A 17,441-nucleotide genomic window follows, 5' to 3' on the forward strand; every position below is an offset into this window, starting at 1 on the left:
CTGTGTTTTTATTGTTCTCACTATGTCCTGGAGTGGGAAGGGCAGATTTTTCACTCTTTCTCTTTGCTACAAACACCCTATCCCCTTCCTCCCTGAAACTGCATGTTGGGATTCTACTGGCAGAATGTCAGCTTTTTTCTCCTGGGGTTGAAGTCTGTCCACTGTTACGCTAACTTGGGGTGCTGCAGCTGGGAATGTAAAATTGCATTTGAGACTTTAGATTGCTTTAAGAGAGCAGTGTAGACTGGAACACAGGTGTAGGGAGGGAGAAGAAACTTCTTTCCTCTTTCTAGCTGTTCTGCTCAGTGTGGCCCCAGAAGCAGCATTTACCCCAAGCAGTTGTTTCTGGTCTCCAGCTTCTTTTGATTTTCGCAGAACAAGCCCCAGTTCACCTCTTCAGAAGCACCAGCACCACCCAGGTAACGCACTTTGCTCACACAGACCTCAGCCCTTTGGATCCCTCTTCCAAAGTCATAAATTTCGGTACTTGAGTATCTTTCTCGCCCCACCCCCAGCCACCTGCAAGCACTGAAGTCAGGGTCTCCTTGCTGTAGATCCTGACTCCAAGTTCTTTCATGTCCCCTTTCTGCTGTCTAAGCTCCCCACTCCTGTGTAAATCGTTCCCATATGAACTTGCCCCTGTTGAAGTGTCCACTGTGGTTTCTCTTTTCCTGATTGGACTTCACCTGATTTTTTAAAAGCCGCATTATTGGTAGAATAATGCCTCTCCAAATGTCCGTGTCATAATCCCCAGAACCTGGGATTCCGTTAGGTTCCATGCCAAAGGGGAATTAAGATTCTAGATGGAAATAGGTTGCTAATCACACAACGTTAAAATAAGGAAAGAACCTTGGAATATCCAGGTGTGCCCACAGTAATCACAGAGATTATTTTTTTTTACCTTGACAACAACCTCTTTATTTGTTTATTTTAATTAAAGTATAGTTGTTTTTCAAAATGGTGCCAATTTCTGCTGCACAGCAAATTTCCTGAGAAAACTAAAAGTAGAAATTCCAATCGTAGCTCAGTGAGTTAAGAATGCAACTACTTTTTGAGAGGATGCAGATTTGATCTCTGGCCTCGCTCAGTGGGTTAAGGAGCTGGCATTGCCACAAGCTGTGGGGTAGGTTGCAGATGCTGCTAGGATCTCATGTTGCTGTGGGTGTGGCGCAGGCCTACAGCTGCAGCTCCTATTTGACTCCTAGCTGAGAACTTCCATATGTCTTGGGTGTAGCCCTAAAAAGATAAACAAAATAAATTTAAAAAGTCTATAAAGACATGCAGATTGCTGGCTACGAGGATTGAGGAAGGGGCCATGAGCCAAGAAATAAGGACAGCACCTAGAAGCTGGAAAAGGCCAGGAGAATCTCATATTGTATGCAGTTAAACTAACTCTTGACATGGAGAGGACAGCCTTTGTCATTGTCGGCTGTATCAGTAAGTAATGGTGTCTGCATGCCTATGCAAAGTTGAACAGTAAACTTGTCATTCAACCTGTGATGATTTAAAGACAGATGAGATTGTCCGTTGGCACTTAATTGGCAGTCATTTCTAATGTTCATTAGCAGGGGTACAGGCTATATTTATAAATGAACATTATGTTATCAATAAAATCAATTGCAATCCCAAATACTACTTAGATTCTACTCTAAAAAAAAAAAAAAAACGGCAATGAACTATGTCCTAGGATTGCACTAATGAAGGAAATAGAATTGCTAAGTAAGCAATTGAAAATGGCTCTACATTCTTAGCTCATGCAATTGTCCCAGTTTCTTTAGGGCTGCCATGACAAGGGACCACCAGGTGGGTGGCTTAAGACAACATATACTGACTCGCTAATAGCCGAGAAAGCCAGATGTCTGAAATCAAGGTGCTGGGTTTTTTCAGGAGTTTCTGAGGAGGAAACATCCCGTTGCCATCTCCCAGCTTCCGCGGGTTACAGTTGCTTCTTGGCCATCCTTTGTTTATAGCTCTGTCACTTCGGTCTCTGCCTCCATCTTCGCATCTTCTTTTCTCTGTCTCCTGGTGCCCTTTCCTCTTCTCATAGGGACACCAGTCCTTGGGGTTAGGGCCCTCTCTAAATCCAGAAGCCTTTCATTTATGGGTTTGTAATAGATTACATCTGCAAAGACTCTGTTTCCACGTAAGGTCACATTCTGATGTTCCAGGTGGGGTTGAATTTTGAGGAGAAAATATTAAGCTCTCTGTAGCAAAAACTTCCAATTGTCATAACTTCCCATTTCTTTTTTTTTTTTTTTTTTTTTTTGTCTTTTTGTCTTTTTGTCTTTTGTTGTTGTTGTTGTTGCTATTTCTTGGGCCGCTCCCGTGGCATATGGAGGTTCCCAGGCTAGGGGCTGAATCGGAGCTGTAGCCACCAGCCTACGCCAGAGCCACAGCAACGCGGGATCCGAGCCGCGTCTGCAACCTACACCACAGCTCACGGCAACGCCGGATCGTTAACCCACTGAGCAAGGGCAGGGACCGAACCCGCAACCTCATGGTTCCTAGTCGGATTCGTTAACCACTGCGCCACGACGGGAACTCCTCCCATTTCTTATATATGAAATTTCTGAAAATCCTCAAGTGCCCTCAAACTATATATATGTATATGCTTTAGTGGATATAAGAGTGAAAACATTTTTTTCTAAAATAAATTATTTTGTGAATTGTCATCATTTCATATTTTTATTAACATTTTCATGCCGTAGGAAAAATACCACATGCAAAACCTGTAAGTACAAATGTGCAATTAAATAAAAAGTGTGGGGAGTTCCCATCGTGGTTCAGTGGTTAATGAATCCAACTAGGAACCATGGGGTTTCAGGTTCGATCCCTGGCCTTGCTCAGTGGGTTAAGGATCGGCATTGCCTTGAGCTGTGGTGTAGGTCACAGATGAGGCTCAGATCTGGCGTGGCTGTGGCTGTGGTGTGGGCTGGCGGCTACAGCTCCGATTAAGACCACTAGCCTGGAAACCTCCCCATGCCGCAGGTGCGGCCCTAGAAAAGACAAAAAAGACAAAAAAAAAAATTTAAAAATAAAAATAAATAAAAAGTGTGGATTAGCAATTAGAGCAACAGTTTCACATTCAAGTTGAATGCAAGAGCCTTTTAAATATAACATCAGCATCATCACTGACATGAAAATTAACATCATTTATTCACATTTACTAATAACAGTCTTTTATGTTGACTTAGATGTTTAGTTATGTGTGAACTACACCTCTACTTTCAAAAGGGTAAATAGAAAAGCATCAATTTTTAAAACAATACCAGTACAGGAGTTTTCTTATAGCTCAGTGGGTAAAGGATCCAGTGTTGTCACTGCAGTGGCTCAGGTCACTGCTGTGGCATGTGTTCAGTCCCTGGCCTGGGAACTTGTGCATGCCACAGATGTGGCCACAACAAACAAAAAACCAAAAACTGTACCAGTGTAGAGGGTATAAAATAATATATTTCCGAATACATGTTCGTCTGTGCAAGTTTGGATATAGTGGTAAACTCAAATGCTGCTTCTCACCATGAGTGGAAGATAACACAAATTTTAAGTGATTTCTTCTAGAAATTATAAATCTGAGAGATAATTTATTTCTGTCTTTGACTACATTACACTGCTTCTGTTATTGATCTCACATCTCACATGTGTGTATTTGTAAAAACCATTGAGCATGTTTTCGTATTTATACTCTTTGGAATGAAGTGTTGGAAAGTGTTTTCTCCAGTATTTTCAGCATAGTCTTTTTCACATTACATCACTTAAGAAAACTGACTTAACTGACTTTTAGCACTGATAACAATAATAACAACAAATTGGGACAGCCAGAAAAAAAAGGAGGGAACAGTTTCTTTTGATTTATAGATGTCCTGCTATGTCTATTCGAATATTACAAAATGTAACACTAATGTGATAAATAGTACCTGATATACACAAGGTATTTAAATTAATTAAAATAATTTAAATTTAATTAACAAACTAAGTATTTTACATTTTCTTATTTTACTGCTAATGGAATATAATTCTTATGAATAGGATATGGTTTAATACTGAAAACAATGGTAAAATCAAATACAAATTTGGAAGTGAACTTGACTTTCTCGAACACATCCCCTGTGTCATTATCTTCTTGAACAACGTAGACACAAGGCTGGGATCCAATACAAGAAATGTCCCTTCAGTAGAGTTTATTTAATCATTTTCTAGGCAAGGCCACAAAAATAAGTACAGAATTTTTTCCTTTGGACATCATGGTTTTGACCTTAATAAATTTGAAAGCATTGAGATCATACAAAGTATGTTCTCTAACTACAGTGAAGTAAAATTAGAAATCAATAACAGGAGGAAATTTGAGAAATTCACAGGTAGGTGGAGTTTAAATAATACACTCCTAAGAAACCAAAGGGTCAGGAAGGAAAAATAAGAAACATTAGGAAGGACGTTGAAATGAATGAAGCACATAATACAGTTTGTATCTGGACCAAGGATGAGTCCTTTCTGTAGATGGACCCAGTCACTTTAAAGTTGAAGCAACTCTGCGATGGCTGTGGATTTCTCAGATCCTGGGGGGAGATTGTGAATTTGTGAGGATGGTCAACAGCTCTGGAGACAAATAACAAAGGAGAGGATGTGTCTGGCCTGGCAGGGGCGGGGTGGATTACTCGAGCAAAGTGACGTTGTGTATTTCAACCAGCCCTGAGTTTTGGAGCTAGACCTGTACTCTAAGACTGCTTGGTTGGTTTTCTTCACTTTTTTTTGTTTGTCTGTTTGTTTTTTTCACCCTTTCAGGCTCCTTGAACAACAAAGTCTTGTCTCATCCCAAAGGGACACAGTGCTCCTGCTGAGAAACCCTGCTGTAAGTAATAATAGTCCTATTCACCTGAACTACAACAATGTATCTTATAAATATGAACTGAAAGTGAAAACAAAAAAACCAGTAATATGAGAGAGAGGAAAAGATAGAGCTTTACCAAACCACAGACACAGAGGATCATGTGTTCTTATGTTTAGCAGAATTGAAAGTCTGAAATTTTTATCCTAAGCTAATGTAGAGGGATCCAGGCAGAGAAGTAACCAGAATTGCAAAGAAAACAGAGACAAATATATGGCTAGAAAACATACCATGTTTGATCCTTCTTGTTCAGGAGAAAAAGATAAGCAGATATATGTAATAGATTTTGATAGTAAGTTTAAGTGATTATGGCTTCTGGGTACTGGTAATATAATATTTTTTTCTTCTTTCAGTCCTCTGTATCTTTTTTATTGTAATTTATTATTATTATTTTTTGTCTTTTTAGGGCCATACCCACAGCATATGGAGGTGTCCAGGCTAGGGATCGAATCGGCATACACCACAGCCTCAGCAACATGGGATCTGAGCCACGTCTGCAACCTACACTGCAGCTCATGGCAATGCCAGATGTTTAACTCTCTGAGCAAGGTCAGGGATTGAACCCACATCCTCATGGATACTAGTTGGGTTCATTAACTGCTGAGTCACGACAGGAACTCCCAGTCCTCTGTATCTTAATGTTTACAAAGATGAGAAGTAGGAAGAGGCTTAAATAAATTTAAAAATAACGTGGAGTCAGAAGACAGAATAATTATGCCAAAAAAAACTCATTTACAACTTCTAAGATAGGTTGTAAATGGAAATGGACAAAAAAAAATTGCTGGCATTTAACAATCAAGAGGCAGGATGTACATGATGGAAATTATGAAATTTAGTCAGGGACACAAAATCACAGTTCCTGAATGGAGAGAAAATCCACATTTCCAAATTAAAACTTGGAAACTGTCAATCCTCCCCAAATTTATTTTAAATTAAATGCAGGTGTTATTCAGAATCTCAGTAGAATTTCAGAAAGTGTTAGACTTTAAAGTTCCTAGCTGCTCAGTCTTTCTTTGTTTGGATGTTGTATTTAAAACTGTGGCGCTGCTGTCACAAATGACCACAAACTTGGTGGGTTATAGCAACAGAAATGTATTCTCTCATCGTTCCGGAGGTCAGAAGTCCAAAATCAAAGTGACTTCGGGCCTGTGGTCCCTCTGAAGGCCCTAGGGGAGATTTTTCCTGGCCTCCCTTAGATTCCTGTGGCTCCAGGCATTCCTTGGCTTGCTTCTAGGAAACACCCATCTCTGTTGGGTTTCTGCATGGCCTTCCCTGTACATCTGTGTCTCCTTCTCTTACTTGACATTGGACTTGGGATCCACACAGATCATTCATTCCAGCATGATGTCATCCTGTTGTCCTTAACTTAACTACACCTGTACAGATTCTTCGTCCACATGACATCATGCACAGATTCTGAGACGTGGACGTAGCTTTGGAAGTGCGATGCCATTCAACCCACTGCAGATAGCAGCTCTGCCTCCATCTTTCAGTAACCATGTCCAGTCTGTTTGTTTACGTGCACCTGACGAGACCTTTGACACCAACAGGGTTATGTAAGCCAGGAATGGGCCACCTACATGATTCTGCCCTTCTGGCCACAGCGATTGGTTCCTTGGTTTAAATTGGTATATATTTAGGGCTGTATTTATGTCATAAATAGCAAAAGAAGCTAATGTGTAAAAGGGTAAAAAAAAAAAAAAAGTTCAAAAAATCAAAGTCAATCAACTATTCTCAGTGTACAGGCCTAGTTTCAAAACTCATTGTTGGTTTAAATGAACAACTTTGCTTTGCCAATACTTTTTTCTTCTTTTTTTTTTAGGTTTTATAACACAGAATGATCAGTTTTACCTGTTATTATAACTAGCGTATGAAATATTCACAGCTGTACTTTATATAGGAATTGGTATTATCATATTTGAAAATTTATAAATTGTTCCTTGCTTTAAGCACTATCCTTTGTTAAAATAAATGCATTTAGTTATTTAAATATAGGAACAACTAGAAAAAAATAGAGTTTGATTAAACAAAGGGGGAGATTAAACTAAAGCAATGTTGCTGCTGTAAAATGATCTGTAGTATCTGATTCAACTAAACCCGTGGCATTTAACTTCACATTAGTATTCATATAAATACAATTAAAGATAGGGCAGAGCAGTAGATTATATAATAAGCGATAAAACAAAATAAGTCTATTTGCCTCGAAGGTTTACATGTAACTTACAGATTGAAACACATTGGATTTAGGGTCGGGGGGAAATCCCCATCTAGGTAGATGAAAAATTGTCTGAATGTTTAGTAGAATTAAAACATATCTGAAGCCTAAGGAAATGTCACTGAATGAAATACCAGTAGGTGCCTGGGGAAGAGAGCCTGTTTCACACTGGATGGATTTTCCGGAAGCGTCCTCTCATCATTTCAAGAGGAGTTAGCAGGCAAGGGAAAGAATGGAAGACGCCGGGTATCATGCCCAGTTACATCACCGTTCCTTCCCGTCTCCCGTCAAGGAAAGTTAGCTGTCACTGCAGTGGGAGCGTGGATTAATGTCTGACTTACTGCAGCCTGACATCCTCATCTATCTTCAGCCGTCCTGCGCGCACGAGGCATGCTGAATGGAAGATGGCTTAGAAATGATGCGACCCACTCAGGCCACAAAGAACTTCTTATCCACACAGCATTTGGCCAAAGCCCCGGGGCTCTTTTGGATTCAAGATGGGGGGAAAAATTAAATAAACTGGAGAATGATGGAGTGGAAGGCATGAAAATTACAGCCTGCATTTGATTTTGTGAGCCTTCCTTGGCGTTTCCGTTTGGACATGAAGTAATGTTTCCTGGAGTCCTGTTGACATTTGCCACCGCACCCTTTGCCATGGCTTAAAGAGGAAAAGTAATTGACAAGAATAAAACTTAGATCTGGAAAGGAATTCATTTTTTAAAATCTTTTTTTTTCCTTCTTCTTCTGTATTTATTTGTTGTTTTCCTTTCTAGCTGGGAAAGTGTATGATTGATTTGCATTAGCACTGACTCCATGCCCTGGGAAGAGGGAACTGATGAACAGAAACTGCTCCATACAACTGTCTCTGCATGAGCAGAGAGCTGTCATGTGTGGGGAAGGCGAGATCCACCCCCAGCACCTCTAAGGTTCAGAAGCGGGACAGAAGCAGAAGTTACAGGAAGACAGAATTCAACTTTGTGTGAGGCAGTGCTCTGTAGCCCTGAGGCTACTCCAAGAAGGCCTTTCCTGGGTCTGGAGAGACTGGGTTCAGGAGAAGAATTCAAGCCGAGTCAGCCTGACCCTCTGCTCGGCTTTGGCAGAACAGACACTGCGATTGGTAGGGGGTTATGGTGTTTACTTGTGCAGGGTGATTCTTCAGCCTAGGAGTCCATGGTTATAAGCAGTTTGGTTTCACCGTTGTTGCTTTTCTCAAAATCGGAACATCTCTCTTTGAGTCAATAGACAATATCAAATTAAGTGTTTGCTGTATTATTCTTGGAATGAATGTTAGTATTAAAATATACAAAGGGAGTTCCTGCTTCGCTGCAACAAGATTGGTAGCATCCCTGGAGCGCTGGGACATGGATTCAATCCCCAGTGAGGCACAGTGGATTAAGGATCTGTCACTGCCACAGCTGGCGTAGGTTGCAGCTGCAGTGTATGTTGCAACTGTGGCTGGGAGCTGATCTCTGGCCTTGGAACTCCATGTGCCGCGGGGCAACCAAAAAAGAAAAAATGAAAATAAAATAAACAACAAATACTATCGATGTAAAAAGGCTGAGGTAGCCAAGACTCAAAAAAAAAAAAAAAAGCAGTATACTGAAGTCTTCTAGAAGTAACTCGAATTAATTGGAGAAGAATAAAGTATATTTTTCTCACGCTGTTGAAGTGCCTAGTAGAATTCATTCAGTGTGTAGTGTAGAAAGATCATGAAACATTTCAGTCTTTATAAGTGCATGCACGAGTCAAATTTTAACTAGTCTGATAGTTAAAAAATTGTCACTGGGCAAATGTCCAGACAAAGCTTTCATTGAAAAAGATACATGCACGCCTGTGTTCATTGCTACACTATTCATAATAGCTGGGGTTGAAAGATAGGCTGAAACCTTTTTTGTTCACATTTGATTCACAGTTTTTCATCTCTTCTTGACGATACTAGAGGTTTGGGGTTTTGTTGGAAATAGCAGGAGGCGGATGTGTACATCAGCATCTTGCAGCAGACACTTCTCGTGGTAGACATGTATCTCTGGACGAACTTTCTAACTTATACGGCTCTGTCCAGCTGCGTAAGTGCCTTGGGCTTCTGATCTTTGGGTGCTTCAGAGTCCAGAGCGGCCATGGTGTTTCTGTGACACTAGGAAATTCAGCACACAACTGCACTAAGCACTCGTGTTGCTAGACGGAGTCATTCCCAGGAAAATTCTCAATGCAGTCAGGTTATTCCACAAGCATTTACTTAATTAAGACTGTGTTTATTATGTGTACCAGACATGGTGGGAACACCAATAACTAAATAAACAAAAAGCAGCACATAATGGACCTGCTTTTGAGAAGCTCAGAACTGCTTGGCCTTGTAGAATTTAGGGCACAGGCCAGAGACTTTGAGGTCGTCTCCTTCAACGTATTTATCTTATAGATGAGACAACTGAGTTTGGAAGATATCAAAGCATGTGCCCAGAATCCCATTCTAGATGTGCGAAGAGGAGAAAAGTCAGTGCCTGCACCTCTTCAGGCCTCCTTACCCTGCTTCATGGACAGCAGAGGAGGAGCCAGAGCAGAAGTGAGGGGAGGAAAAGGCAAGGATCTAGAAGCATAAATTACACGTATTCACCTTGGGGAGATGCTGGAGCTGACAGCCAGGTAGCAAGTGGATACTTAACTCACAGTATGAGATACTCATAGACTTTGTACAGGAATGGAGACAAAAACGATGTAGTAGTGAAGAGATGTGTATGACTACAGCAAGGGTTTAACCTCAGCACGTGAGAGGAGTTGATAATGGAGAGGAAGCAGTGCAAGCTGTACTCAAAAGCCCTTGGAAGTTAACTGGAGACATATATTAATAATACAGTTTGATACATTGAAATAAACATAAATACCAGGAAGAGCTCTTAAACTAATAAAATTCACTCTACTTTTTGGAAGCCAGTTAAATATAGGAAAGCTTTTGGGTTAACATTATTACATGTAAGACATGGATAAATGGATGATGTCTTTTCGGTAAGGGTGCTGCCATCACATACACAGTGTTTGCTTTGTATTTTAAAACTGGGTAGGAAAGTTGCAGTCCAACGTTTTCTTGCATTTATGCCTATTCTCTCTGCCAATTTACTACTGGCTAGGGCGGGTTGGCGTGCTTCTGTGCCTGTCCTGTAGCAACCACACAATTTAAACATCATTTAAAGGAAAACGTATAAAATGTTTTGACATTTAAAATTTTTCCAGCTGATTTCTATACAAAATTGGTATTTATTCCTATTGACAATTCTTGGATGATTCAATATGGTCATAGGATGTTGGGCAAATAGGCAATGATTATTTGTGGGTTTTGAAATTGCTTTGAATGAGGAGTGCTTATCAAGTAAAAATAACTTAGAATGACAACAGTGTATGTGCGGGTACTCATTAATTGAATGTTAAAATAAACAAAGACTAAAAGGTGTAGCATTTTAATACCTTACATTCAGGAGTGCACGGATTTTTAAACAAAGGATGTGTGGATTTGGAAAAAAACATTCTCTTATGTTAAAATTTCCAAATATAGATCGACTCATAGCACAATTCATCTTTCAGGTTATATAATAGTTAAACTGAAGAATGTGCTCATAAATTATTGGTAAATACTCCATTTTGTTTCATTTCACACAAATCTAACTTTACAACACAAAGCCATGGGTTTTTACTCACTGAAATTCTGGTAAAATAGAGAAATTTTTTTCTTTACTTCAGGTTTTACTGCAAATCCCCAAGTTAGTCTTTCCCCCTTTAAAAAGAATTGCAATAAATTGCTAAAAGTGACCAAAATGTTTTCCTCCATATTTTTCTTTAAATAAGGAGATAATTTTTAAATCATAGCTTTTATATTGCCAGACCTAATGTAAAACCAGTGCTGGACATAAAATACAGGAGACTGTTACATGAACACAGAAAAGCAGATCTATGCTTGAGATTGCCAAAAAACAAAAAGCAAAAACAGTGATTCCCTTAAATGGTTTATACCTAGCATTGCCTAGAAAGAGAGAAATAGGCAAAATGCAGTTTGAAAGTCAGTTTAATCCTTTTCAATCTAAAATTGGGTATTTGTCTTTTAAATTTTCTTAGTAAGTGAAGGCGTAATGACACGGGTGGTGGACAGAAAATCACACTTCCTTTGAGCACAGGAGTAATTTTTTAATATTTATTAGAGACCCAGATTTGAAAGAGTGTGGGCAAGCAGGGTGTAACAGTTGAGGTGTAAAACCTTTACATGAGTCTTACTGCAGTCTTTTATCATTTATATTACATTTGGCTACACAGAACACAATATTTGGTACTAATAGGCCAAGCCAGCAAACATCTTTGGTACTGCTTATTAAGCTAGCTGTTAACTGTAAAAAGGGGTGCATGGTCAAGTCAATGATTTTTATCTACAACAATAAACTTTCCCCTCAGAAGGTTCTCTTTTCCTTCTTAACTACGTAAATCCCCTTTCTGCTCTAGAACTCTGACCTCGCCATTAATTTCCTTGTCCAGAATATTCTACCATCGTCTCCCTTCTCCAGTCTTTAATCCTGTGTCATTTTTAAAAGTGGAGCCTTATTCATTCATTTGTAAAACCCTTCAGTCCTGACATGTGTAACCTCTTCTGGAAACCTATTCCCACTAACGGTTCTCCCCACAGCCTACAGTTGACACCGACACCCACAACTCTGCGTTATTTTTGCTTCCGTATTTATAACATTAGTGGGAAAATCCTTTTTTATGACTTTCACTCACATGATCTTTGAACGAATGTAAATTTTGTGCTTTTTTTCCACCAGAGATATTTCCCCAGGTATTTATAGAGCTTTATCTGATATCACATATGAAATATGTAAAGCCATTTTTGCTTACATATCCCACAACTACTTTTCATGCTTATAGACCTTCATAAGTAGGTCATGTGAGGAAAAGGGCAATGCTTTTAATGTATATATAATACATACAAACATACGTTTATATAGACACTCACATACACACAGAAAGTGAGACTCATGTTTAAAAGAGTGGGAGCAAGCAGGATAGAGCATTTGAAATGAAACATCTTTACATAGTACTTATCGAGGGGGGCAGGTATGGAGAAAATTTGCTATATCTTCCCTTTAAATAGCACCTAAAGCAAAAGTGATTTTTTTTTTTTTTCCTCACAGTTGAAAATGTGGCATTCAGCAAAATGTTTGTTATTTTTGTTGCATTCTTCCAAGTGGGAGACTTATGGGAGCTTAAATACTAAGGAAGCCAGGAAATCAGAACTTCAATCCCCGATGAACTAGATGAGCATGGTGTCAGAACAAGCTTATTTTTGCCCATAAAAAAAAAAAAAAAAAAAAAAAATGGACCCTTTGGATTCGGGTTGTTGATGGAGCCACCTGCTGGTTCTCTACAATACTCTCAGATAAAGTCTTGAGGCTTTATCAGAATTATTATGAGATGCTTTGCAAATATGGATCTGGAATGAGCAAGTGGAATTCCTTAACTATGAAGATGGGTGTTGATGACAAATACAGTCTCCAGTCTAGCCCAGAGATTTCCCCTAGGTCCGTATTCCTCCTGAAGAAACTGAGAACTGTATGTGCAATTAAGGATAAAAGCCCAAGTAGGAGGCCTCAGTGATGTCCTTAGAGGGGCATACGCCTTTCATGTGGCACTTAAATCTTCATTTCATACACACGCCATTTTTTTATACAACACAACTTTGAGTAAATGGAATCAACAGTTGCTAAACAAAGACACTGTGCCCCCACATCAGATTCATGCATCCAAACGTACTTAGAAATGTCCTCCAAAAAATGGAATTCAAGAGAGATTTTGTGTATAGATTTTGATTGGATGAGGGTGTTTCTTAAAAGATCACTGAGATATAATATGTAGAAGTAATGTGGCTAATGCTAGGTTAGGCAGATGTTTTTGCAACATAGTAAAATCATTTATGACATGTTTTTGCTTTATCATGAAATTTCAATTTTGAAATTATCATGAGACATTGTATCCAGGTTGCTTTATTCTGTAGTTCTTCAACTTATTTAACTTGTGAGGGCCTTGATTGCCGCTATTCATTTATTCTCTCCAATATCCTATCAAAGAATGAATTGTGGCAGAAGAGGAGGATGTAATTGTATTCATGCTAATGGAGTAATGATGTCTGTTATTTTCAGAGACGTGGCACAAAGAGTCCCTACTGTGGACTGTAATTACTCTCATCTCTTGTCCTATTCTAGTACAGAAGCAGAAATATAAAAGCAACATTTTCATATTTTTTAGAATAGTATCCCTACCACCGGGGCACTCTGAATCCCTCCATTCTATCACTGGCATCGATTGCAGGGTTTCTAGGCTGAGCGCAAAGGTAACTGTAACTTAATACCAGTACATCATACAAGCAGCAGAGGGGCCCAGAGTCATTCTCCTGGTGACATGAATCTATAAAGAAGTACTTTCCTATGGGAACGGAGGGATCAATGCATTACATAAAAACAGAGTTTGAGTAGCATTATGGAGGAAAGAAACCTTTGTTAACTTTACTACCAGCATTCATGTTTTTCTAGAGATCAAGATAGAAACCCATTTACCATCCTTTACCTAGGAATTTGTTTTAGAGCCATCATTTTTAAAAAGTCGCCATATATGTAAAATGGTAAAATTTTAATATTCCTTTTGTAGAATATACATTTAAAAATTTTATTGTATTAAATATATTGAGAAACTATCTCTCAGAAAGCATGTTTATTTACAAAATAAATTATTTAGCACAATAAATAACCGCATTTTCAGATATTTGAAAATTTAACAACCAAGAAAATATAAGCCAAGTTATTATGTCTAAAAATTAAACACTTTGTTGTTTACAAACTACTTTTGCCTTCTACTATTAGGAGCATTTCATTTCTGACCTAAGTGACTACTGGCTGCTAATTTTTATAGTTAAAATGATTGAGAATATAAAATTTTCCCAATTGATATTTTAAATTATGAAAATATATTAACTATTAATTCCCCCTTTGAAAGGAGCATGAGCCCCATACTTTCAGTCTTTAAATTTCTGTTTTTTTCTTTCTAATAAATGATAAAGTTCTGTTATATTATTAGGATTTTCATTGCTCAATATTTCTCTTTATCTACTGGTATATAAATTATTTCATAAAAATTAGGTAATCTTTTAACATTGATATGAATAACTTTTGTTATTCATGCTTTGGAGAAACTTGCTTCATTATTTTTCTCTTCTCGGTGTTTCAAATATGTTATGAAAATTTTTCCAACTCTGGATGTTTTCATTAAGTAAGAAAATATTGCAAGAGTGGCTGATCTCATCAAATAGGGCTATTTCAATATAATCTCCAAGTGAATGTTCAGTGTAATATATATTAGATTCTTGGGCTTATGTGTTCACTGTCTTAAATTTTAATAGTTATGATGAAAAATGTAACGAAGTATTTTTATTAGATCATCAAAATTCAAATGACTCAGGATGTTTATAATGTATGATAGAGTTGTTAGTGTAGTAATTAAGAAAGATAATTTATCTATGTTAATACCTACTATGAAGCAAATTTATTATTTACAATTTTAGAGAAAGCGAATAGGTAAAGCAGAAATGCGTCAGATGTAGTTAGATGTACACTTAGGATTATAGTTCATACTTTGAATATTTAAATTTTTGCTGAATCTTTGAAAATTCTACTTGTCTCTAAATTTTGTAAAAAATAAAAATGAGTATCAATTAGGTATAGTAATATAATAATCATACTTTTAAAATCACTTTCCTTGATATACTCTGCTGCAATCATTCTGTAACAACCTCTCTATTTGGATAAGTAGAATACTGTATCATAGAGTGAAAGATGGACCTACACTATACGGCAGTCACCCTCTTTTCTAGATATTTTGAACAACCATCCCCCTCTTTTCTAGACCTTAGGCATTTGAGTAAATTACCAATGACAGGAAACATGTTACAATGTAAGTTTTCCTGTGTGTAGGAAATCACTTTGGTGTGGCCATACTCTCCAAATACTCTACCAGCAAAACTACCCCAGAAATTTGAACAGAAACACACTAAATGAATACGCTCAAATCACATGGCATTTTAAATCCATTTCAAATCAAGTCAAAAGTGACTTAAAAGAGAGAAGATTTAGGAAGGGGCAGAAGCAGTTTGAGAGACCACACTACCGAATCTGAGTTACATCATTCTGAGTTTGATGAGTACATCAGCGTTTTCCCACACTAGTCATATCAGGAGGACTAGAGTTGATATTGGCCCAGGTAGGTGGAATGTGTCTTCGGCTCATGAAACATCTTGCTCTATAGGCAAGAGATGGGGACATGCCTGGCCAAAGAGGCACCTTTCTAATAATAAGCTACCGAAAAGCTGTAGGTTTTCTTTGTGTGTCTTGGGGAAGTACATGTAAAGCCAGAATAAATATGTGATGTTTCTCAAGAGTGTTGGACCTAAAGATGACCGAGCTGTGTCAGCCCAGAGGTGGCATGACCATGACTTCATCTCTGTCCTTCTTTTCAATCTTTAAGTCATGTTCTTACTTACTAGATCTTATTTTCTGTTGATTCTAACTAACTTTATCATGTGTAATTCATTATTATCTTACCATTAATATTTACTGCTGATTATGAATTATATCAAGTAACAGGCTAACTCATTGCACATGCTTAACAGTCCCGGTGACTCTCACATTTATCTCAAGAACTTGTGATTTCTTTGTTGTTTAGGCTTAGTGCTTCTTACGAATTTTATCTATCCCATTCGTTTGCTCATCTTTTATAGCAAAATTGACTATTCTCAAATCAGTAAACTTTTGTTATTGGTTTTCAAATATATCTTTCACATATAAGGAATGGATATCTTGTGAGTTCCCTGATGGCCTAGTGGGTTAAGAATCCAGCTTTGTCACTGTTCTAGCTCAGATTCTGGTGTGATACAGGTTCAATCCCTGGCCTGGTGGCTTCTGTGTGCTGCAGGTATGGCTAAAACATAAAATTAAATTAAAAAATAAACAAGGGATATCTATCTAGCTGATTTCTCTCTCTCCTGTTGAGTTTTCATGTTAACTGGGGAAATTTAAAAGCTATTTGTAGAAAGTGAACAAGAGTAGGGCTGCAGGTGTTAATATAGAACAGAGAATGAGATAAGCCTTCAGTCATCATTTGCTTATTCTTTTAGCTCAGTATCTGACACTTAATGTGCACTCAATAAATATTGGTTGAATAAGTAAGATTGAATTTGTGAAGCAAAGGTAATTATTCGATTGGAAGGGTTTTAATTTCATTATCTGAACAAATCTATTTTGTGGTTGGTAAATACTATCCCAGGTCCTGCAGAGATGTATAGATGTGATTATTGAGCTTTATTTCTTCTTGAGGGATCATGGAAAATGTAATATTCATGAAAGAAAATAAAAGCACATACATCATAATGGAGTATATTTGCTAATAATTTAATTTTAAAAATTCAGAGAATGGATTAAAGTAATTGTATTTGATGGCTTAGAAACAAAAAGCAATCTTTTTGGGCCAGAACCTTTTTTTTTTTTACTTATTATTTTGCCTTTTTAGGGCTGCACCCTTGGCCTATGGAGGTTCCCAGGCTAGGGGTCTAGTTGGAGCTACAGCTGCCAACCTACACCACAGCCATAGCAACACCAGATCCAAGCTGCGTATGGGACCTACACCACAGCCACAGTAACACCAGATCCGAGTCACGTCTGTGACCTGCACCACAGCTCACGGCAACGCCGAATCCTCAAACCACTGAACGAGGCCAGGGACCAAACCCACAACCTCATGGTTCCTTGTCGGATTCATTAACCACTGAGCCATGATTGGAACTCCCCAGAACTTTTTAACTAAAACCAATTTATGTCCCTTTCACAGCATTTCATAATTACTAGAATAATATGTCAAGAAGTGGGCAACAACAGTAGTACAATCTGCTTAGATTTCAATAAGTTATTTGATTAAATGTTCCCTGGTATTCTATGCACTAGAAGGAAAATTACATACAATATATGTCCTATAGATTATAGTATACTTTGGTTGGTTTGTGATATAGAATGGCCACTCACAAAAAATATTGATAGAAAGCAGTCTGGGGGCTGTCGAAATCCAGCAATTTTATTATATCACTTCAACGGTATAGAGAATATATATCATATTTGCAGAAAGCATACGCTCAGTGAGTTAGTTGCCCAGGCCAAATGACAACACAGTGTTCACAACTGGTCATTAGTTTAGAGGAAGGACTTTGAAATGTGTGAATCATTTAGGATGAGAACCCAGAACAGTTAACGTATCTGTCCTTCAAGTTGCTGA

At 38.1% G+C, this 17,441-nt stretch overlaps 1 long non-coding RNA gene across 1 annotated transcript in view; it reads left to right on the forward strand.

Moving 5' to 3' along the window:
* The window catches only part of LOC106505345, a 213,692-nt gene that overhangs the window by 69,422 nt on the left and 126,829 nt on the right, over positions 1-17,441 (forward strand). The window contains exon 2 of the long non-coding RNA XR_002336750.1: positions 4,780-4,846. This is a non-coding gene — a long non-coding RNA (uncharacterized LOC106505345). The remainder of the gene's footprint in view (positions 1-4,779; positions 4,847-17,441) is intronic.

This window comes from Sus scrofa, chromosome 11 (genome assembly GCF_000003025.6).
Source record: "Sus scrofa isolate TJ Tabasco breed Duroc chromosome 11, Sscrofa11.1, whole genome shotgun sequence".
Taxonomy (NCBI): Eukaryota; Metazoa; Chordata; class Mammalia; order Artiodactyla; family Suidae; genus Sus; species Sus scrofa.